The sequence below is a fragment of the Orcinus orca genome, chromosome 5, assembly GCF_937001465.1.
Source record: "Orcinus orca chromosome 5, mOrcOrc1.1, whole genome shotgun sequence".
NCBI lineage: Eukaryota > Metazoa > Chordata > Mammalia > Artiodactyla > Delphinidae > Orcinus > Orcinus orca.
Window position 1 is genome coordinate 59,748,477 of NC_064563.1, and position 24,047 is coordinate 59,772,523.

At 36.8% G+C, this 24,047-nt stretch overlaps 1 protein-coding gene across 1 annotated transcript in view; it reads right to left on the reverse strand.

The window, feature by feature from the left end:
* The window catches only part of TBL1XR1 (TBL1X/Y related 1), a 188,049-nt gene that overhangs the window by 87,404 nt on the left and 76,598 nt on the right, over positions 1–24,047 (reverse strand). The window contains exon 2 of the mRNA XM_004270526.3: positions 4,442–4,516. The gene's annotated coding sequence lies outside the window, so the exon portion shown is untranslated. The remainder of the gene's footprint in view (positions 1–4,441; positions 4,517–24,047) is intronic.

A 24,047-nucleotide genomic window follows, 5' to 3' on the forward strand; every position in this document is an offset into this window, starting at 1 on the left:
CAGACATCCAGAAACAACGAATACCCTTAGCACTAGACTGTGGCTCTACATACTGCTTTCACTAAAAGGAACTGGACTTTCTGGAGACACAGCTGATTTGGGGACTAAGGAAGAACATGTGCAAGATGAGCTCAGGAACATCTTGTTATGTCAAAAAGCAAGGACGCTAGCAGAGACTACTAGAGTTGTGTCAAAAACATTCAGAAGTCAATTTAAAAAGGCTCCTTTGGCCAAGACAATCTGAGTATCCTAAGAATAAGAATAAAAACTACAATGCAATAACATATCAAATATTTAAATCCCCAAGCTCACAGAGACACTTTTAAAAAAGTCTTTGTTGGTCTACTTTTCCCAGCATTCTAGGAAACAACTTAGCCCTTTGAAAATTGGAAAATAAACTTATCTTCGAAACAGAAATAGAGTTACAGATGTAGAAAATTGGGACATAAAGGGAAGAATCAAGAATCTGGTATGCCTTTCCGGTGCAAACTGTGCCACAGAGTAACCAAATATCTGATGAAGGAAGTTTCTCTTTATAGAAATATTACAGATAATAAATAATGAGAGATGATCTAGGCAATGATCATCAATGGTCACCTAATATCACAAATAGAGACAAGCAAATATTATATGCCTCTTCATGGAATTACTTAGTACCACCTAAAAAATATTCTGCCATCCTACCCCCACCCCAAAATAATGCAAAAAAAAAAACTGAATTAATCTTTTAAATTAAAAAATTCAAGGGAAAGAGAGGCATTTTACTACAGGGATGCAATTAACAAAATACAGAACGAGGAAACCCTGCAAGACAAATAAAAAGGAAAATATAATAAAGAGGTAAAGCATAAGCTGTACGTAGCAACCAAATGTAATGTATGGACTTTGCTGTCAATCTGTAAAAGCTCAAACTAAAAGGATATATGGTGATATTAAGAAATTACTGTCATCACCTCACACCCATTATTAGAGTGCTCACTACCCCAAAATGAAACAAACCAACCCTCACAACAGCCAAAAACTCTCACAGAAAATAACAGGTACTGGCAAGAATGTAGAGAAATCAGAACCCTGTGCATTAGTGTTGGGAATGTAAAATGGTGCAGCCACTTTGGAAAAGCGTATGGAGCTTCCTCAAAAAATTAAAACTAGAATTATCATATGACCCAGCAATCTCACTTCTAGATATTTATCCAGAAGAATTGAAAGCAGGATCTTAAAGAGATATTTGCACTTTCATGTTCACTGCAGCATTTGTCACCATAGCCAAAGTTGGAAGTAAACCAAATGTTCACTGATAGATGAATAAAGAAAATGATATATATGTACAAAAATTCCACCTTTTAAAGAGCAGAAAATCCTGTCATAAGATACAACACCGACAAACCTAGAGAACATTACTCTAAGTTAAATAAGCCAGTCACAAAAGACAAATACAGTATAATTCCACTTATATAAGATACTTAAAGACGTCAAACTCATGAAAACAAAATGTAAAGTGATTGTTGACAGCGGCTGAGGAGAGGAAGAAATAGATTTTGTTCAAAGAGTAATGAGTTTTGCAAGATAAAAAATTTTTAGAGATCTGTTGTACAACAATGTGAATATAGTTAACACTACACTTAAGTGTACTAACGGTACACTTAAAAATGGTTAACATGGTAAATTTTACATTATGTGTTTTTTACTATAATTTTTAAAAGTATATTTAAATGCCTTTTCAAATAAAAAAATTACTGTCAATTTTTAAAGTGGGATAATGGTACTGTAGTACATACTTTTAAAAAGCCCACATCGGGCTTCCCTGGTGGCACAGTGGTTGAGAGTCCGCCTGCTGATGCGGGGGACGCGGGTTCGTGCCCCGGTCCGGGAAGATCCCACGTGCCGCGGAGCGGCTGGGCCCGTGAGCCATGGCCGCTGAGCCTGCGCGTCCGGAGCCTGTGCTCCACAACGGGAGAGGCCACAACAGTGAGAGGCCCGCGTACCGCCAAAAAAAAAAAAAAAAAAATTTCACATCTTCCATCAATACCTACTGAAATATTTATTAATGTAATCATGTGACATATGTATTGGCTCCAAAATAAATGGGGGTGGGGGTGGGGAAGAAAGAGGCATAACAACATGGGAGCAAAGCGGTTACAGGAAGCAAAGCTGGTGATGCTGCAGCTGGGTGAGAGTTCATCATGCCATTCTCTCTAGTGTACATCTAAAATTTTTCACACTGAATAATAATATACACCTACTGGTCACTGGGTTCTATTAATGCAGTAAGATAATTACAGAAAGTAGCATGAAACATTTATACTAAAAGTAGCTGTAAATCATGGTGACTTAAGGTGCTATGGGAGTTAAAATAACTTGCACTTAGGCAAATGAAGAGTGAGGCAAAAAAAAGAATATTCATGGTTCTTATATGAAAAACAAAGTTGAAGTGGGTGTGGGGGGTGGCAGAGGTGACTTTTCACAAAGCACTCCTTTATGGCATTTCCAGAGAAAAACACGTGAGATAGTACACAGCACAGATTTAACCCCGAACACTACTACATTGCTCAGGCTCATGGGAAAACCACCATTTTGAACCCAGTATCTATAAACTTACTAGCACAAATTACAAATGTGTAGAAATGGCTTTGATGTCCACAGCTAGGCTATAAGCAAATTTGTGTAATCTTGACCTTCTTCATCTTTCACTCTAACACGTATACAGAATTAACACTAACATAAACATTTGTGATGGCAAATGTGTTTGAGATAATCTGATTTAAAATACTGTCTACAAGCTGCTCCCCAAACAAAACAAAACGACACGCAGGCTATGTGAGTGGCATATTACAAAGTCACCTGAGGACAGGCACTTAGAAGAGAGAGCCAGTGGCATGGCACGTGGCTCTCAGACACCCAACAGGCCTGTGCAACTCACTTCTCAGGGGAAACGTGCCACAAATAGCTAAGACTCCAACAACCAAGAAAAATGCACAGGTTTCAAACGTGAACTTCAAAAAAGCCAGATACTCAAAATGCCTAAGATGAGCTGCTTACGTGAGGAAGTGTAGTGCTCCAGAAGAAACAAAAGATTTAATGATGGTTAATGAGTCACCCAGGTACCATAAAGAACCCAGCAAGTATTTTCATATATTAATGAAGAACGGTGTCATCCTTCGTGCTAGGTAAAGCCAGAACAAAAATCCTTATTTTCCCCAACATTCCCCATTAACTACTGGGGGGAAGGAGGAAGGGAGAAGAAAAGGAGGCTGGATAGGGGGAGAGTTCGTTTTCTTTTCAGCAGTAAGAATTCAGAAGATAGTTTAGGCAGAGGAAATCTTATTGACATACTGACAAGTTCATCTTTAAAATGAATCATTTCCTAGGAATATTTTCACAGATAACTTTCCCATCTCACTCACTCATCCTGGTTCTAGTTAATTTTTACTACTTTTTATCTTAGACTGATGCATCTATAATTTCCCACCAAATTCTATAAACCTTAGCTTCTATAGCTCCCTGATTTAATATTTAAAATAAAAATTTAAGTAAAAATAATTAAAATTTTTGATAATGCACTATAGAAAACACTGTTGTTAAGCAATTAATTCTTTAAAAAAACAAAAAAAATAAAAACTCATTCTCCTGCTATTTATTGATGCCCCAAATACAGGGCCATACCATTTATATAAGGAATTACTTTTTGTAAGGTAAAAAACCATTCTGAATTCTAATGAACAGTGATGAGATCACTTAGCCTATAGCTAGAATAAACATTAGAAATTTAGTCCAATTCTATCACCAAATTTTACAAGAGTACTTGCCAAAAGTCATCCAAGACATATGCAGCAGAGAGCAACTCCCAATTCCCACAGAGTCCAGTGGTCTTGCTGCTATATAACATAGTGGACATTTTCATTCCACAGAGAAAGGATTCTAAATGACCTTGTTAAATAAATAAGAATGGTTCTCCTGAAAATTACCCACTAACTAAAGACAGGTAGTATTTTAGCCATTTAACTGCCCATTAACTATAAATATTAGGAAAAATCCAATATGATTATTTTAGTAAGATGATGGACAAAAACACAAGACCCATTACTGCCACTCTAACTTAAGTTTAGTGAGAAAATTTTATTCACAAAATATAATCCACATGTTAAAATATAAGATCTTAACTGTATAGTAACACTTTTCATTCTGATAACCATAGCCAAGATAATAGAAATCTTCAAATTAGAGGTTTTGCCTTTTTAAAAAAAACACCAAATAATCAAACATTATTTTAAGTACCTTAAAAATTACGTTTTTTTTTAAACATTTCTTCAGTTTGAGAACACATGTATTTTGTCAAACTGTGAAAAACTTTCAAAATTCTTAACAGATTCTTAAAAATAAGAGAATAATAAAAACAGAAATTAAAACAAGCTCTGACAAAAAGAGTAGTTGGAATTCTTACCATTGGCAGTGCATTGATGTGGGGATGTACAACTGAATGTCTGGTACTGCCAATCACAAATTGCTGTTGCTGATGCTAAGAAAAAGGAAAGTAAAATATTCAGTGTGTCTTAAAACAAATCCAGTTTCAAAGATTTCCCATACCAAATTTTACATGTATGAAATACTATTTATGTCTTTAAGGTCCCAACCAGTGAGTATCTTTCTCCTCCTAAGCAACTGCTGTCATAAGCAGCAGCAACTTTTGAGCGTGTAGTATGTGAGGCACTGAATCTTTACAAAACTCCTAAAAGGTTGACACAATGAACAGAATGAGACTCAAAAGAGATGAATTTGCATAAAGGAGGCACTCACCCCCATTCAACTCAACTCATACAAATACTACTGCAATAGGGCCCAGTATAGCAGGTTCATAATCTATCATCAGGAGCTGTAAAGAATGGTATAAACTTATATGCTATATATTGTTTAATACAATAAAGAGAAATACCTAATTGGTTTTGAAACAATTTCAATCAAAACTTATTAAACCTTATCTCTTCAGAATTTATATTCTACGGAGTTTACCCAGTCTTCTCAATTGCTGAGTCACAGCACATTATTTTCCAAGAATCTTTTTTGCAAATATACAAGTGGTTTTTCACAATGCTGTCAGAGTGGCGACTCGGAACACTGACCAGGGCAACTCCCACCGTGTGCAAGCGTAGAGTGCATTTTTCTGCAGGAGTACAAGCTGATGCCAAACAAAGAAATGCAAGAGCTTTTCTTCGTACACCAAAAAGGTGAATTAAGTCAGTAACACTAAAAAGATAACTAAGCAAATACACTGAATAAATACAGAAAGAATTTAATCCCTTGAAATTTGCTCCTTTCTGATTTTATCTTTAATTGACTAGAACCCTCATTTGTGCTCATTACCAACTCCAAGGCCACACTAAATAACTTCAGTGCTGCTATGTAACTTTCAGACAGTTGAGCTGTAGGAATTAAATAATAGGAATTAAAATAATTCCTATTTTAATTCCTAGGAATTAAAATAATACTTATTAAACACACCACACACTTATAACTGGAATTATAGACAGCTATATCAACATACGATATTCCACCAGCCTTTTGGGGTTCAAGACAGGTAAGTGAGCACCAAGGCTTTCTGGCACAAAACATTTATGAGCTAGTTGGTATTTTCTAGCACCTACTGAGGAAATGTCCTATAGACATCATGATTGAGCTCAAATAAAAACTAGATTACTGTCAGGCTCTGTCTAACTCAGGGTCATTTATTATGAACATCCATTATTTTACTATAAACTCTTCATGAATTTTTGAGCTCTAAGCTATGTAGTTTGGCATACATTCATTCTAATTATTTATAAATAATTAACATGCTACTGAATTTTATACATTTTAAAACACACAAAACCGAAGTAAAAAATAAATTATTTGCATATTTACGGTGATACAATCTTGTTTATAACATTCTAGGTCCTAAACTTTTAAACGTCTTCTTAATCATGATGATTTTATATCATTATTAACTACTATCTCAAGCCACAATTTAGTCTCAGAGTAAGTCTCATCAGTACTAATAGTGAACATATGCCTGTCTGTCAAATATCTTTCTTGAGAATCTCCAATTTTTTCAGCCATCTTCTAAAATAATTATATCATGGCAGATGAAAAGCTTATTCTAATAGTTTAAGTAACAGCTCTACCATTTTCTTGTTTCCTATTCTTATTCATGTTTCTTATATTCAGTTTCTTTGCAGGAATGTTTATATTATTAGTCTGTTTTGTGGGGTTTGGTTAAAACTGGATAATATAATCCACAAATCTGTATCATCAAACACAAGCAAACATACATTAATAAGCTCAAATGCATGGCAAATTCCCAGAAATAGAATGAATGAATGGGAGTGCCACTGTTGCCCTACGGAACCCCCAACTCTTTTGAATACCGTTATGTACCACATGTTATACATGACTCTCTGACATCACAGCCAAATGAGAGTACAAATTAACTGCAATATTAAATACTAATTATATTTAATTTTTAAAATCTCAAATGAACTGCGCACTGTACCTCAATGGATATTTGTTTTCACTACTATTGTTGTGTGTACACACACAACATACACAAACTTACACACATGTACCTTAGGGAAATATTAAATCAGATCATTCCAGTTGCTAGTCTTTCTTTTACCTCCTCTCCCTGGTTCTCTCCTCTTACTTTTTTGTGGTGAGTTCTTCTCTCATCACGCTCACAGAGGTCTCTAATCTCAGTTTTCTCTAAACGTATTTTCTCTTCCCTTCTTTTCCTCATTCATTCATTCACTCATTCAGCGTTTCCTATTAAGACTACAGCTCCTTATGGGAAAAGGCCACAAAGGTGATTTAATAAATATTGAAGGGGTTAAATATCTGATTCTAGGATCTGAAGGGTGAATAAATCTGTGGAAAATGGTGTATCAACAGGTCTGCCCATTTGCACATACAATAAAATCTGAAAAACTGAGAATTTTTTTTCCCCCCAGCCACACCATGTGGCTTGCAGATCTTAGTTCCCCAACCAAGGATAGAAGCCATGCCCCCTGCAGTGGAAACGCGGAGTCCTAACCACTGGACCGCCAGGGAATTCCCAGGAAACTTTAAAAAACGTATGCAGGGCTGTATTTTGGTTTCTGTATTAATGTTTTCCTACTCGACCCATTTACCTATGCCCTGGCCATTGTGCAGTACATTTCTAAAGCATACATCACAATTCTTCAGCTTTATAAAATGAGTATCTGAATTTTAAAAGATAAAATTATATATTCTACAAAGGAATTATAAAAATCTAAGGTGATTTAAGATAATCCAATAGAATATATATTAAAGCTATTTGTACTAAAGTGATTCAAATTGTCCAAAAACCAAAACCATGTGTATCCTTAACAACTGCCTTTATAATCTCACTTGCTCAACCTCCTGTACTCTCACTGCAGCATATCATCCTCTCTGTTCTCTGCACTCTTAGGTTGCCATGACACTGCTCATTCCTCTGCCAGAAATGTCCTTCTACTGTGGCTCTGCCCACAAATCCAGTCCACCTCCTCTTTCAAGGTTCAGCCCAAATCAGCTTCCTCCCTTGATTACTTACGCACTGAGAGAGAAAGACCAGTCTCTCTTAACCACAGCTCTGAAATGCCTTATTCTCTCACCATGCCTCCCCTATCAGACCTCCCCAAGCCAGGGGCTAATCTGCTCATCTTGCTGTCCCACCACAGAAGAACAGTGCCCTGAGCATACACAGTTCTTGAGATACATTTATTGATAAAATGATACAGTATCTAAATGTGTGGGAATAGGTACACACATATTCGAGAATAAAACACAGTAGATACTGAATTACAACACAAATAAATCACAATGATAAGGAGGAACTCAACAGTGAATCTTGTTTTGTTTTTTTAAAATACTTAGGAGAGCCTGGCTATACAATAATTTTAATATCACTTCCAGAAAGTGGTCAATAAAGGTTGATCTTTTGCCATTAAAAAAAAAAAACTCTATGATTAGTCACATTATAAAATGTGTACAGCGAACAACTACTTGGTGTACTACATAAACTAAACCTATGTGCTTTACTTCTTGTGATGAAATAAATGTTTGTAGGCTTTGGTTCTGTCTCCAAACAAAACGCTTTGCTTTTAGAATCTCAGAACATTTTATCTAAAATAAATGAAGTATTAATCTTTCAGTAAAGAAACTGACACTGCTATCTCAGCAGACATCATCCTAAATCTACCACCTATACATAACTAGGATTTTTTTAAGATGCAAAAATCCTATAAAACAGCACAACAGTATATTTTGACTGATCTTCAAACATACTACCCTGCAGTCTCCAAAGGCAAATTTACTTGATTTACAGATCTCTTTTAAAAGCTAATGGATTGGACTGGAAGAATCAATATTGTGAAAATAACTATACTATCCAAAGCAATCTACAGATTCAATGCAATCCCTATCAAAGTACCAATGGCATTTTTTTACAGACTTAGAACAAAAAATCTTAAAATTTGTATGGAGACACAAAAGACCCCAAATAGCCAAAACAATCCTAAGGGGAAAAAAGCAGAGCTGGAGGAATCAGATGCCCTGACTTCAGACTACACTACAAAGCTACAGTAATCAAGACAATATGGTACTCACACAAAAACAGAAATATAGATCAATGGAAAAGACAGAAAGCCCAGAGATAATCCCATGCACCTATGGTCAACTAATCTATGACAAAGGAGGCAATGATATACAATGGAGAAAAGACAGTCTCTTCAATAAGTGGTGCTGGGAAAACTGGACAGCTACATGTTAAAGAATGAAATTAGAACACTCCCTCACACGATGCACAAAAATAAACTCAAAATGGATTAAAGATCTAAACGTAAGACCTGACACTATAAAACTCTTAGAGGAAAACACAGGAAGAACACTCTTTGACGTAAATCACAGCAAGATCTTTCTTGACCCACCTCCTAGAGTAATGGAAATAAAAACAAAAATAAACAAATGGGACTTAATGAAACTTCAAAGCTTTTGCACAGCAAAGGAAACTATAAACAAGATGAAAAGACAACCCTCAGAATGGGAGAAAATGTTTGCAAACAAATCAATGGACAAAGAATTAATCTCCAAAATATATAAACAGCTCATGCAGCTCAATATTAAAAAAACAAACAACCCAATCAAAAGATGGGCAGAAGGGGGCTTCCCTGGTGGCACAGTGGTTGAGAGTCTGCCTGCCGATGCAGGGGATGCGGGTTCGTGCCCCGGTCCGGGAGGATCCCACATGCCGCAGAGCGGCTGGGCCCGTGGGCCGTGGCTGCTGGGCCTGCGCGTCCAGAGCCTGTGTTCCGCAACAGGAGAGGCCGCAGTACCGAGAGGCCCGCGTACCGCAAAAAAAAAAAAAAAAAGGGCAGAAGACCTAAACAGACGTTTCTCCAAAGAAGACATACAGATAGCCAAGAGGCACATGAAAAGATACTCAACATCACAAATTATTAGAGGAATGCAAATCAAAACTACAATGAGGTAGCACCTCACACCAGTTAGAATGGGTGTCATCAGAAAATCTACAAACAGCAAATGCTGGAGAGGGTGTGGAAGAAAGGGAACTCTCTTGCACTGTTGGTGGGAATGTAAATTGATACAGCCACTATGGAGAACAGTACGGAGGTTCCTTAAAAAATTAAAAATAGCACCCTTGGACCCATCAATCCTACTACTGGGCATATACCCAGAGAAAACCATAATTCAAAAAGACACATGCACCCCAATGTTCAACACAGCACTATTCACAATAGCCAGGTCATGGAAGCAACCTAAATGTCCATCGACAGACGAATGGATAAAGAAGATGTGATACATATATACAGTGGAATATTACTCAGCCGTAAAAAGGAACTAAATTGGGTCATCTGTAGAGACGTGGATGGACCTAGAGACTGTCATACAGAGTGAATTAAGTCACAAAGAGAAAAACAAATATTGTATATTAACACATGTATGTGGAATCTAGAAAAATGGTATAGACAAACCAGTTTGCAAGGCAGAAATAGACACACAGATGTAGAGAACAAACGTATGGACACCAAGGGGGGAAAGCGGGTGGTGGCTGGTGTTGGTGGGATGAATTGGGAGATTGGGATTGACGGGTATACATTAATATGTATAAAATAGATACCTAATAAGAACCTGCTGTATAAAAAAAATAATAAAATGCAAGAGAAAAAAAAAAGCTAATGGATTATGAGCCCCTTCCCTAGAAAAAAGTACAAACAAAAAAATATTTGCTTATAATTTATAGTAGAGATATAATCTAATCTAGAACCTAGTGGTCAGTAACAAAGTCAAGAATGTGTACCTGGTATCCCTAAGGAACACAAGTTACAAATGAATTTTTTAAATTTGGAGAATTGGGGGAAATCATCTCAAGAATTAAGAGAAAAACATAACAATGCTATCATAATTAACCTGCTTAGAAAGGTTTTTGTTAAGTGAACTTCTGGGCAAAAGAAAAGTCACTGATAAAGTTCAAATTAAATTGCTTAGCACAAGATTCAAAGCACAATAAATAAATGGTGATTACCTCCAACTGGAACTTTTTTTATAAGGAATATATTTGTAAATCAAAGTTTCAAATGAATCTTCTCAATTCCACTGATCCATTTCACACAGAATGACTTTGTTAGTTGCCTTCTACAACATGGCAATCTCAAGTAACATACTACACATTCATCAAAGCTCTAAAGCATTATATCCCGCACTCTCCTCACCCTATTCTCATTTCCCACGGAATCATACACACAGATAATATTCTGGGCAGCCAAAAGATGAGGTGAGTGAAAAGGGGGAAGGAGCTAGGACAGAGGGTTATCTTAAGAAAACTGACCCTGAGATCAGGCTCAGAGGCAGAACAGTCAGGTCAAACACAACTCTGCCATCACTGACTCTGATTTTCACTTCGCTTTGTTATTTAAGTGGTTTAGAGAAAACGAATTTAAAAGTTGTATATTATGATCCCAAATTTTCTAAAACTAAAAAATACACAAGACCACAAACCCACACAAAGAAAAATTTAAACATGCACTGGTGTCTAGTCATCCAATTATTACTTCAGTTGAGTTAGTTTCACTGGTGGTATCACATGTGGTTGAATTTTATATTAACTTTATACCAAAAAAACACTATTGTGCAGAAAAAGACAAAAAACTATCAAGGACCCCAAAATCTGCCTGTCAGGAAGTAAGCATGCAATTAAAAACAAACTCTCTCATACAAAGCCACAGAGATTTTTAAATTAAAGGTTGGTTTGGGCAGTTTCAAGTGTAATTAAAAGTAAAATTTATTTTTAGGTACTAACATCCACCCATCAAAGGCTTCCAGTTCACTAACTTTCAATGGTAGAGAACTTGAATACGAGAAAAGGCTCAGACTCAAACTTAAGTTGTGATGCTAGAAAGGTGATATAAAAATGTATGAAATGGAATATTACTCAGCCATAAAAAGGAATGAAATTGGATCATTTGTAGAGATATGGATGGACCTAGAGTCTGTCATACAGAGTGAAGTCAGAAAGAGAAAAGCAAATATCGTATATTAACACATACATGTGGAATCTAGAAAAATGGTATAGATGAACCTATTAGCAGGGCAAGAATAGACACACAGATGTAGAGAACAGACATGTTGACACAGTGGGGGAAGGGGAAGGTGGGACAAATTGGGAGATGAGGATTGACATATATACACTACCATGTGTAAAACAGATAGCTAGTGGAACGTGCTGTACAGCACAGGGAGCTCAGCTAGGTACTCTGTGATGACCTAGACGGGAGAGGATGGTGGGGCGGGGGGGAGGTTCAAGAGGGAGGGGGTATACGTATACATATAGTTGATTCACTTTGTTGTACAGCAGAAACTAACACAACATTGTAAAGCAACTATACTCCAATTAAAAAAAAATTTTAGATGTATGAATAAATATAATATTATTATCATTTACTTTTTTAAAAGGTGAGAACATCAACACTGTGTAACTGTAACTAATTTCTTTTTTCCTCCCCCCCCCAAAAAAACTGTTACTAAATTAATGGTGCAACTTATAACTTAAGATGCCTTAGAAATATGACAGATCTGACATTGTTTTTTTCTTAAGGCAAAGCTGATAGGAACTAAATCTTTTTTTTTTTTTTTTAAGTAGTTTGGGAGGAAGAAACAAGTAAAAGGTAAAAGGAGGCAATAGAAATAGCATAAGGATCTAAGAAATAAGGGGACTGAAAAAAAAACCTAAACTTTCCGTATTCCAAATTTGCCTAAGATCACACAGGTAGGTACCCTGGTACTTAACAAGTTAGAAGAAAAAACTGACATAATTCCAAATCTTATTAGATTATTTACTCTTCCCAAGGGTTGAATAATTGATTCAAGATACCAAAAAATTTGAATAGTTAATTAGGCTAAGACAACACAAAAATTCTGCTGAACAATCCATTCCCAGAAGAAACGAGAACAGTTTTGTCAGGGATGTTGGGTCTTTGATTAACTCTGTCCTACAGAAATACCTTTCCAGATTCTAACCTGTGACATAGTGGGTCCTTCACTTGGATTTAGTTGGTCTAAGGTAGAATCTGCACATCTGTTGAATTTAAAAGCTCCCACAGATGATTCCAGTGGGGTTGAGAACCACTGGACTACGTGGCAGGAAAGGGCAGGATGGGGAGTTTTACTAGTCAGAGTCTAATTATTAATCTATGGGGCTGTGGGTGGGAGGGGGAAAGCACAGAGGGATCACTTCTTTCAATAACACTAGCATTGCAGAGTGAGTCCTCTCATTCTCAGAACTAGAGTGGGAAACATACTACATTGAGTAAAAGTTTTATTAATTTGATTTTAAGATTAACAAAAGAAACAAAAGATAAATGATAAACTCAATCCTTCTCCCCAAAAATGAATTAGGAAAGGAAGGACAATAATAATGAGGACACCTCAAACAGAAAGAGAGCCAGACAGACCACAAAACAGGAATTATCCTTTAACAAGGCACAAAAGGAACATTGCTGATACCTACATTTAGATAAAGAGACACGGAAAGACCAAATGAGACTCAGCTTTGTGTCACAAAATGCTAAGTAGTAGATAGACATTATAGAAAGATATTTTTTCTGCTCACTCTAATGAAAAACTGTTCTACAAATCAATGGAAATTTTTAAGCAAAACCTGAATTATCACTCAGCAAGGAAGTTATTACAGTGCGATATGATACAGGGTTGTATGTGTGCCCTGTCCAATTCCTTCCAACTCATTCAAGTATGCTATCAGGGCCACCAATAACCTCTGCAGCACCTTTGTGCAAATTAGACACCAGCAGGACAAATTAGAAAAAAAGAGAAGGCATATTACAGTACAGAGAGTTTAGAGCCTGAACTGTGGAATCACACAGCTCTGAAATTACAGCTAGATGATCTAAGCCAAGGTACTCAACCTCTCAGTGCCTCAGTTTCCTCATCTGTAAAATAAACTGTTATGAGAATAGAAAAACTTAATATTTATAAAATGCTAAACAGTGCCTGGCACAGAATTCAAATCATTTAAAAATAATACATATAAGTAAAGAGGCCTTTCCTCTGAGAAGACACAGTCCCAATAACAGGGAAATGGCTTGGCTGACAGTGTGGCCTGAATGTCAGCACCCACTTGTCCCCTTGGCTGCAAACTTCCGTGCAGTACACCAACTGCCCATTCATATTCTGCTATGCTGTGTGCTATATGACTGTAGAGTCCAGCTTTGTCTTCTGTGAGCTGATATAAGAGCATTACTGTATGCACACACAAAAAAGAGTAATGATGGATAAAAGTCTTAAATTACAACAGATTTGCAGTGTGCATGAACAAGACAGTTATCTTAATCAGTGTGACCACACGGAGTGACAAAGAACACACACTGAAGCAGAGCCTCTTCAAAACGAAGTCTTCAACTTTCAGTTTTTAATAGAAAGGAATATGCTTCTTAACTTCTTTAAAAAATTAAGAACATGCCAGCAGATAATTACTGAAATGAAACTGTCATTCTGAAGTACTCTAGACACAAAAAGAAAAAATATATTTACATTAAATTAGATATTAGGTTCTGAATTTTAAAATATTACATTTCTATCTCTACTCAGATCCAGAAGAGTCACTCTTCTGTGTCTTAAGAGTATTTCCTTACATATAGCTTAAGGTATAATCTAGACAGTACCAACAAATGTTTTGCCTTCAGTAAGTTAAAACAAATTGCTCATTTAACTACCATGTTTCTATCAGAATGGCAGTCCGAAATACACCCCTTTAAGAAATCAGGGCTGTCTTTTAACATAATTCATTATGAGTATATTATAAAATAAATTACATATTCATAATTCTAAAATATGCCTAATTCCCATCTGATGTTGGTCTGCCAAACTGCTTTCAATTTCACCAAATTTAAAATGAAACAGTTAAACCAGCAAATACACTGTGTTGTCTGCCTGGTCCACTCAGGACACACAAACACAGGAATAGGGACACACATATACACTTTTCACACTCACTCTCTCCAAGGGGGTCATGAAAAGACAGAAGACCACCTTTCTTAGGTAATTCAATTTTTTACTTCAATACAAAACACCACTCCTCTCCCTGCCCACCACCCAAATTACAATAAAGCACCAACGGAGACTATATGAATACTACAAAGGTTCCACCTGACTTTCCACTCACTGTCATGCAATGGTACAGAGGTTGACACTATGGCCAGAAAATAAATATTTTTGGTTTTGCAGACCACACAATTCTCTCACAACCACTCAACTCTGCTATTATAGTGCAAAGCAGTCACAGGCAATATAGAAATGAATGGGTATTTCTGTTTACACAAAAACTATTCAAAACACACATACCAAAAAAAGGGCTACAGGCAACACTTTTTGCCCCTGAAGTAATGCCCAAGACCATCCAAAATTCTACTGATCGAGGACAGAGCATAACACTTTTAGGTTAAACAAAATTAAAAAAAAAATTTTTTTAATCAAATAAAGTAAACAGACCAAGCAAAAATAAATTACTCAAGCATTCTCCACTAAAACTATGTAACCATTCTATGGGAAGGTAATTTTCCAATGCATTCAAACGTATTATCTTATATGGCACTATACATAATAATGAAGTTCAATCAGAAAGGAAGAGTATTAAAACTCTAGTGATTTCTCTGCCATCTTCAGACTTAAAGGGCAGTGGAAAGAACGAAAGATTTCTACTCTTGCTGCTTAAAAACACAAGTCCTTCATGTCACACCCTTAGAACCATGAGCAAGTCCTCAGCGTCCTCATCTGCAGAATGAGGCTATTCTACAAGACTACACTCTGCTGAGACTGTGTGAGCACTAGAGAGCTTCACAGCAAGTATGAACATATAGTTTGGGTTACTGTAAGAAAAAAACAACAACTATGATTTAAAAACAAGAGAGCACCAATCCTATTAAATCTCTAAAGATGTTTTCACACAGAAATAATACTAATAAATATCAGCTACTTATAACTGCTTGTAGAGTGTAAAAAAAAAGGGTTAAGAATAGTACTGAAAGATTAAAAATTTAGGTTCTAAATAAAAAAACTTTATGACTTTTATGACTTACCATGAGATAAAAATAGCTATGGGAAATATTTTAAAAAAACCCAACAACAACAAAGAAAGAGAACAATGAAGGCACAGAAATATCAAAGTGGTCCTGGAAATGAACTCTCTTGGCCAGAGCAAATGGAAGCAAGAAAAAATGTTGGCCATAAGTTTTGCCAAAGTAGCTAATGTTCACCAAGTAGTGAGTAAGAAGAATTATTTTGTATATTTTTAATTAAGAGAAAATGATCTTGTATTTTACTTTTTTGACACGGTTAGTGATAACTGGACACCAAAAATCACTTCTATAACGTGAACTAAACTGTTACTGCAAAAGATGTTTTCACATTTTCTAACACTCCTAAATCATAATATAATTCACAGATAAATCTGGGAAAGAAACAAGTAAATTGTGTATTTGTAATTATTTTTTTAAAAACAAGTTCATAAAATTATCTATAGACAGAATTATATTTAAAACAAAATGTCAATTTTCTTATCTTCTCCCACTTCTCTAATACCAAAGCAACTAAAAATTCCGTCAACAGCAAAGGATCCACATGCTATAAATAAACTCTCTCCATTAGAGATGCATCAGTTACTCAAGAAAAGGCAAACTGAGAAGAAAGCCAGATTCTCCTTCAGAAGACCAGGATGCAATGTAATTTAAAACCCATGGTTATCTCTAAACCAAGTTAAACAGTAGGTTTTGGGTTTTTTTGTTGTTTTTTTTTAAGCTGACTCTAAGATGTATCCTGCAATAGACAACAGAACTGTGGAGAGAATGGAAAAGAGAGGGGGAGGGGAGAAAGAAGGGGAAGAAAAGTTTTATTAACATCTCTACCATATATTGTTGACATTAATATTAACATCTATACTAGATATCCATAATATTAACAAATAGAACAAAATTACTATAGTACATCAGTAAATAAAGATCCTTGCCCTCACAAAGTTCAAATTCCAGCAGAATTTAAAATTATTATGTAAAAGGTGATAAATGCTATGGAAAATGAAAAAGGGAATTCCCTGGTGGTCCAGAGGTTATGAATCTATGCTCCCACTGCAGGGGGCACAGGTTCCATCCCTGGTAGGGGAACTAAGATCCCGCATGCCATGGCGCAGCAAAAAACAAATTTAAAAATATATAAAATAAATAAAAAACAAAAAGCAAACAACAACAAAACACATTTTTTAAAAAATGAAAAAGTCCAAATAGGGTAGAGAGAATTAGGAGTTTTCTGGGGGAAGGAGGAGCCGGTGCCCACACTGCAGTAGCAGTAGGATGGTCAGAACTGGTTTGTATTTCGATCGAGAGGTGGCGAGATCGTCAGGAAGCTACTGTACGTTCTATGTTTTGTATTCAGGCAATCATGTATGAAGATGTGCCTTATCTTGATGCTGTCAGCTTAGTGCTGGAAACAGAACCTCCATATTCACAAAATAGGTCATTTATATTTCAATTACTCTAATTTTTTCTCTGAAATGTCTGTTCTTACCTACATCTACTATGTATTATGAAGCTATAATTCCTAGGATAGATATTAGGCATTATAAGTGACAGGTTTATTTAAATATTTAGCATTATAATATTATGGAGGCCATCATAAAAGTTATCAAATGCAAAAGAAAAGATATGCTAAATAAGAGAACCTTCGTAACTACTGCCCAGAGTCTGTTCAGGCAAATTATCTTTCATACAGGCATTCTTACAAAGTTAACATCAAAGAGCTTCAAACTTATTCAAGGCACAGGATACTGAAAACAGAAAAATGTCACTGAAACGGAATGCCTGGTCACTTAAGTCCTACTACAGTTTAGAAAGAAGACTCAATTTTTTAATATCCACCAAATGCTATACTGTGCCTAGTACTTTATACACTTACCTACCCATCATCACCTTAAAATACTTAACTAGGGAAAAAGAACTAAACACAACTGTGGATGTAAACCAAGGTGTCCTCAAATGCTTAAGGGTCTCTGGTCTTGTTCACTCTCCTCCCACTGTGTTCCATATTCTTTAGTAGAACAACAATAACTTCAACTGTAAAATCCTGGAAAAAATAAGAGTATCTCTATAGCTTGTACCCACTACCATACCTAAAATGTAATTCTAGATTCCAGCGACACGGATGGTAGTGCTGGTAAGATTTGTGGAGTGGCAACAAGATCTTACCTCTTCCTCGTAAGAAGGGAAATAAGCCAGAAATTGTTTAAAGAATATTTTGAGGAAAATCAAAGAGGATGAAAATCTGTTGTGATTGTTCACGGCCTCTTGATCTCAAGTCAAGGCTAACCAATCAGATGAAAGGAACTACCCTGAGGAGCCGGCCACAGCTGTAACCTGTTCACTCCGCAGGCTGTAGGACAGGAAAGCCTATCAGGGTATCAGACAGCAGAACATGCAATCCAGGAGCTGCTGTCTTTGCACTTCTCCCTCCTACCACCACCACGTGACTGCTCAGGTAAAAGGGTGCAAGAATTCATAGAGGGGTGTGGAAGCCACCCTGGCTTGGAAACCTTAAGCTCCACAGAGGAACCAATACCATCTTTTAAGAGTCTCATGGGTATAGCTTCCAGGGGACCCAACCCATCAAGGGACATGCTCAGTTAGAAGAATGTACCACATCCTCCTACCAGGTATTCACTCCCACTCCAGATGCAACTCACAAGTCAGGGACCATTTTGCCATGCTCCACATTGGCTGGTAATATTGCTGACATTCCACCTTTATGCGTCACATGAAACACAGCTAAAAATTAAACCAAGGTCATTTATCCACAGAAAGACGAAGGTTCGGTGAATCCTTCCCTCACAACACACCTGGGTCCTTATCCCTACTCTGCCTCTAGGATGTCAGTGGTCTTGGGCCTGTAACTTAAAGCTTCTATGGGACTAATTCAGCTCCTATATAAGCAATGACTGGGTTGAACTGTGAAATCCTTTGATGTCTTTTAAAAAGTAAGAACTAGGCTCACAAAAAAAAACAGGCTCTCTGATTTCTCAAAAATAAAGGCAACACAGACATAAAACCAAACTGACTAAAAAATACCTTATAGGGAATTCCCTGGAGAACAAGTAGTTAGGACTCGGTGCTTTCACTACCACAGGCCAGGCCAGGAAACTAGGATCCCATAAGCTTCATGGTGCAGCCAAAAAAATGAAAATGAAAAGTATCTTATAAATAGCATAGAGCATTTATTTTTGATGATATGAAGGTTAAAGAAAGTAAAGCAGTCTAGTTTATTAAGAAATTGAGGCCCAGAGGTTCAATATTTCTTACCAGAAGTAACAAAATGAATACTGAACTCTGCACTGCTTATGCACTCAGTATCATTTAAATCTCATAACCAACTTGTACAGTAGGTATCACTATCTCTGTTTCAGAAACAAGCTAACTGGGGCTCAAAGAAGTTATTAGACCAAGATCGACACTAATAAGCGGAAGAATAAGGGACATCAGATGAGGGGTTAAACTCTTATCACTCTCCTCCTCTAGGTGTCCCGAGTCCACTTTCAAAACCTTTGTTTCCAAAAAGAGTTTTCTTACTCCAACCCAACAAATAATTTGTAATGAAAGTATCACTTTACTTAGGAGGAAGAGATCTATATCCAAATTCTTATTGCTGCAGATAGGATGGAGTCAAGTACAGTATGGACCTCAGGTACCCCCACCATGGGACAGTGTAAGTCCACCCACCAATAAATACAACTTTTTTGCCACCCACACCTACCCAGCTTCCAAATACTTTTGACCTAGAATATTTCATACAACTAACTAGTTCTTGAAATGCTATGTGTATTCAGAAGTTAAAAAACAGGGGTTGGGGAGGGCAGCCATCAAGGCAAGGGAAGAGGCTAGGGAGGCGTTTGCTTTCCTGAAAATAAACAACAGATGCAGCACTTCCTTCTGCTTTATTATTTAACAGAATGCCTCCTGAAGCAGCAGCCATTTTTCAATGGAGGCAATGAGCCTGATGAAATTCCTTCCACTAAGGACAATGGGATAAAAAAAAAAAGCAACTTCTTGCCTCTCTATTTTTTTAAAATTTGTTTAAAATAGTACTTTCAGTTACCTGAAGCCAACTGGACATCACTCTCTCCCTAGATGTCCCCAAAGCGTTTCAAACTTACTATATATAAACTTAATTCACCTCCCACCCCAAACTTGTTCCTCTTCTTATATTCTCTCCCTCTGTGTATGGCTCCATCCTCCAGTCACTCAAGCTAGAAATATGGCTCCTCCTCCTCCTTCATCTCCTACAGCTTAATCAATCAGCAAACACCATTACTTTCTATCTCTAGGGTGTTACTTCACAAATATGTTTTCAGTTCCTCAAACCTCCCACACCCTCATGACTTTGGATATGCTGTAACCTCTAGCTAAATTTTAGATCACCTACATCCCACCTAAGCTCTACCACCACTGTGGATACTTATTTTATATGCCTGTCTCCTTTCAATACACAATATGTTATCTTGAAAAATGCTTAAAACAAAGCATGGCAAATATGGTAAAATGTACCCCTCTCACAAAAGGGGGTTGGTGATTAAAATGAAGACCTTATCTGCACAGGTACCATAATCTATGACAATAACATCACTGTATTGTTTTTCACTCCCTCACAAAATCAATTTCAGGAAGAACGAAGACAAATGTTAGTCTAATGAACACCATATGTGAAATTCAGAATCCTGGAAATATCATTTTTGTTCCAAGGCTAAAAAATAAGAACTATGACCAATTATTTAACAACCACACTTCACTCTAAAATACTGTATTACCCAAACACATGATCATAACTATCACATCTTAGCAAACCATTTTAAAACCATTTCAATGCAGTGCCACTCTGTTACAAATGCAGATGCAAATTTTAAAATATAATGGCTAGTCTTAAAAGGCATTTCCTAGTTTTGTTCTTTTTAGGGTTCACGGTTTGATTTTGAGCCCGTTGATCACTTTAGGCCAGATTAGAGGAACTGGGAAGGCAAAGGACAACTGCATAAAAAGAATTACCAACAGCTTAAAGTGAATGAATCGCTGACAAAGGTCTAAGGTTTGCTATTTTTCCCTTCGTTGTTCTACAGACAAAAACTGCACAGAATAGGCAGGGACTCCTTTCATCATCAGTTTCTAACCCCAAGATCCTGGAAAGAAAGACAAGGAAGGTAGACAAATTTGCTCTACTGGCATTCTAACATTGGAGGAAATAAAATCTGAAAGAATATGGATGTTCTTTACGTGTTTACTAAAATGAAGCTGTCTAGGCATTTTCAAAACTTCTAGGTTTATCCGTGGCCACTATGAAATTATATCCCTATCTCATACCTATCATTTTTACTTCTTGCTTTCCCCTCTCAGAGTGATTTGAATATTTTATGTCCTTGCTCTCTTCTAACCACACCAAATTCCCTACTCCTTCCCAGATGTATTTAATAACCCCATGCCAAGCCATTTCTTTACAATACACGATTATAAAAAACAAATGTCTAGTTCTTTACCATTATTCAACTACATTAGTGCATTCATTCAATAAATATTCACACTGTCTTCTATTTCCCAGCTTCACCCATTCTTCACCAAATTCTTGGATTTAAGGCAAAAGAAACTACCCACAGAACTAGAATAGAACTGCAAAAATACTGTGACTCTACCACTTACTAAGTACGATACATTAGGCTGGTTATTCAACCTCTCTAAATCTGTCTTCTCATCTGTAAAACTACATAGGGGTGTTGTTATGAGAACTAAAAAAGAGAATGCGTATCAGGCATGTAACAGCACCTGAGATATAAAAAGCACTTAATTAATGACAGTACTGTTATTTTACTAGATTTTGTGTGTGATGAAACACACTGAGTTGTCCTTTAATGGAAGATATTTGCTGGAATAAACTATCAGTCAATACACTCAATCTAAATATGCAGAAAACTTCGTGCTTTCATGAATGCTATGCACAGTTTATTTTATAAAAACAAAACTGGAACTCTTTTTTTTTTTTTTTTTTAAACAGACTGCTATTGGCATTCTGAAAATGGGGTATCACTTCTGGATTAAATATTGGATATAAAATGAGAGGGAAAAAAAGAGGATTATCAAACAAGGAAGCAGGGGTGGTCAAGATTTTGGCCCCTAAGAAATAATACCCATTTTTAATTAACATCACTATCAATTATCTACAGTGGGTATTGGATTAATCAAATGTCCACATTTTAAAGAAGTATCAGTCTAACATTTTTATTCCTGCTCCCTGGCTTCCAAACAGTAGCTAAGAAGCAATGAGGCTACTACCTAAAACAGCAACACTTAATTCCAGGGAATTGCAACTTTCAGAAAGTGATAGCAAATAATGGGTAAGTTTAATAAGGCTTCCATTAAGCCTTCTCCATAATTAAACAGCATTTTAAAATAGTACCTTTGGGCTTCCCTGGTGGCGCAGTGGTTGGGAGTCTGCCTGCCGATGCAGGGGACACGGGTTCGTGCCCCGGTCCGGGAAGATCCCACATGCCGCGGAGCGGCTGGGCCCGTGAGCCATGGCCGCTGAGCCTGCGCGTCCGGAGCCTGTGCTCCGCAACGGGAGAGGCCGCGACAGTGAGAGGCCCACGTACCGCACACACAAAAAAAATAGTACCTTTATTTTGGTTTTGAATGTCATACAGATTACTGAATATCTGTGTGAAGTCTAAAATTATTTTCTTTCTAGATATAACATCAATAGTAATTTACAAACATGAATAGGAAATAACTTGTAGTTTTCCATTCCAGGAAGTTCCCTACAGGCAGTGTAAGCTCTCAGTTTTTCTGATGTCTGCTACCCTGGCCAATTTAATGCGCTCTATAAATTCCATTAATATGCATCTTCTCTAGTATAGTAATAATGATTTTAACAGTATGATTCACTCTAACTTCGAATGCCACTAGTAAGAGACTAATTTTCTGAATTGAAAGAAGTCAGCAAATCCCACCTGGAGCTTTAATAAATTCTGCTTGATTTCTGTGTCAATGATTGGGAGAAATATAGAGCAAAACTGGCTATTTCGTTCAAAGGACAGAAAGCAGTACTGAAGAGCAGAATGGGTTCGCTAGTATAAGATGAATGTCAACCAAGAACCACTGAACATTATGACCCCATCAATTTGCTTTTTTAGACCATGCAAGGTAGGAAACAAAGTCTACTTTACTATATAGCAGAAATAAACAAAACATTGTAATCAACTATACTTCAATAAAATAAATTTTAAAATAATAAGTCATCTAGGACCAATGGCCTTTTATACATCTCTTAAAGGTATATAAATTTTGACTTTTTTTTTTCATTTCCTCACTTCCTTTATCCATTGTTCTTGGTCAGAAATTCAGGACATGATGAATACTCAGGCCATGAATACCGTTCAGCCACATTCTAAGAAACTTTTTCCATTCCAAGCCAATATAAAACATCTATTCTTTCAAAATCACTTATCTCTTCAAACTCTCAATGTCCTTCAACATTTATTCAGAGCCTATTTAAGCACCATGGACTTTACATTGTAAAGGGTTAAAGAACAGGCTAGTTATAACCATACTACACATGCAAAAGTCAACTTCTAGAACTGCTTCAAACTCCCAAGTCCCCAAGGAATTCTGTGCATAAAGAATGACTTGGCAGACACTGCATCTCCCTGAAGTCCAATTACATCCAGATATGTATTCCTAGACTGACGTTAAGTATACAAGGAGAACACAGAGAAACACCAGACTTTCGTTCAAAGTATATCTAGAATGACCTTACAGCTCATTTGATCCATTTGATACTGTGAAATAATAGAAAAAAAATACATACATATATCTGCTCTCAGTTCCTGGCACAGAACTCCTAAAATCCTTGTAATTTCCTAATGATAACAGCACTGGGAATATCTTTCGTTCTAATATTTGATGTTAGATCTTGATTTCTGACAGAGGTCCTAAATTCCTGGGAATTTGCTGGGTGATAGGAATGTCTTTTGTTCTAATGAGGAGAAAGTGAGCTCCCAGATAACTTCAGGATGGGGCTGGTCATGAAAAAGGCCAAGCCATGATTAGAAGCTTGGAACTTTCCACTCCACCCTGTCATCCTCCAGCAAGGGGAGAGAGACTGGTGACTGAGTTAAGGACTGACCATGCCTGCATGATGAAGCCTCCATAAAATCCTCAAAAGGATGGGATTCAGAGAGCTACTGGACTGCTGAATGCATGAAGGTACTAGGAAGGTGGTGCACCTGTAGAGGGCATGGAAGCTCTTCACCTCTTCCCCCATACCTTGCCCTATGCATCTCTTTCATCTGGATGTTCATCTGTATCCTCTGTCAAATCCTTTTATAATACACCGGTAAACGTCAATGAGTGGTTTCCTAAGTTCTATGAGCCATTCTAGCAAATTATCAAACCCAGGAAGGGGGTCAT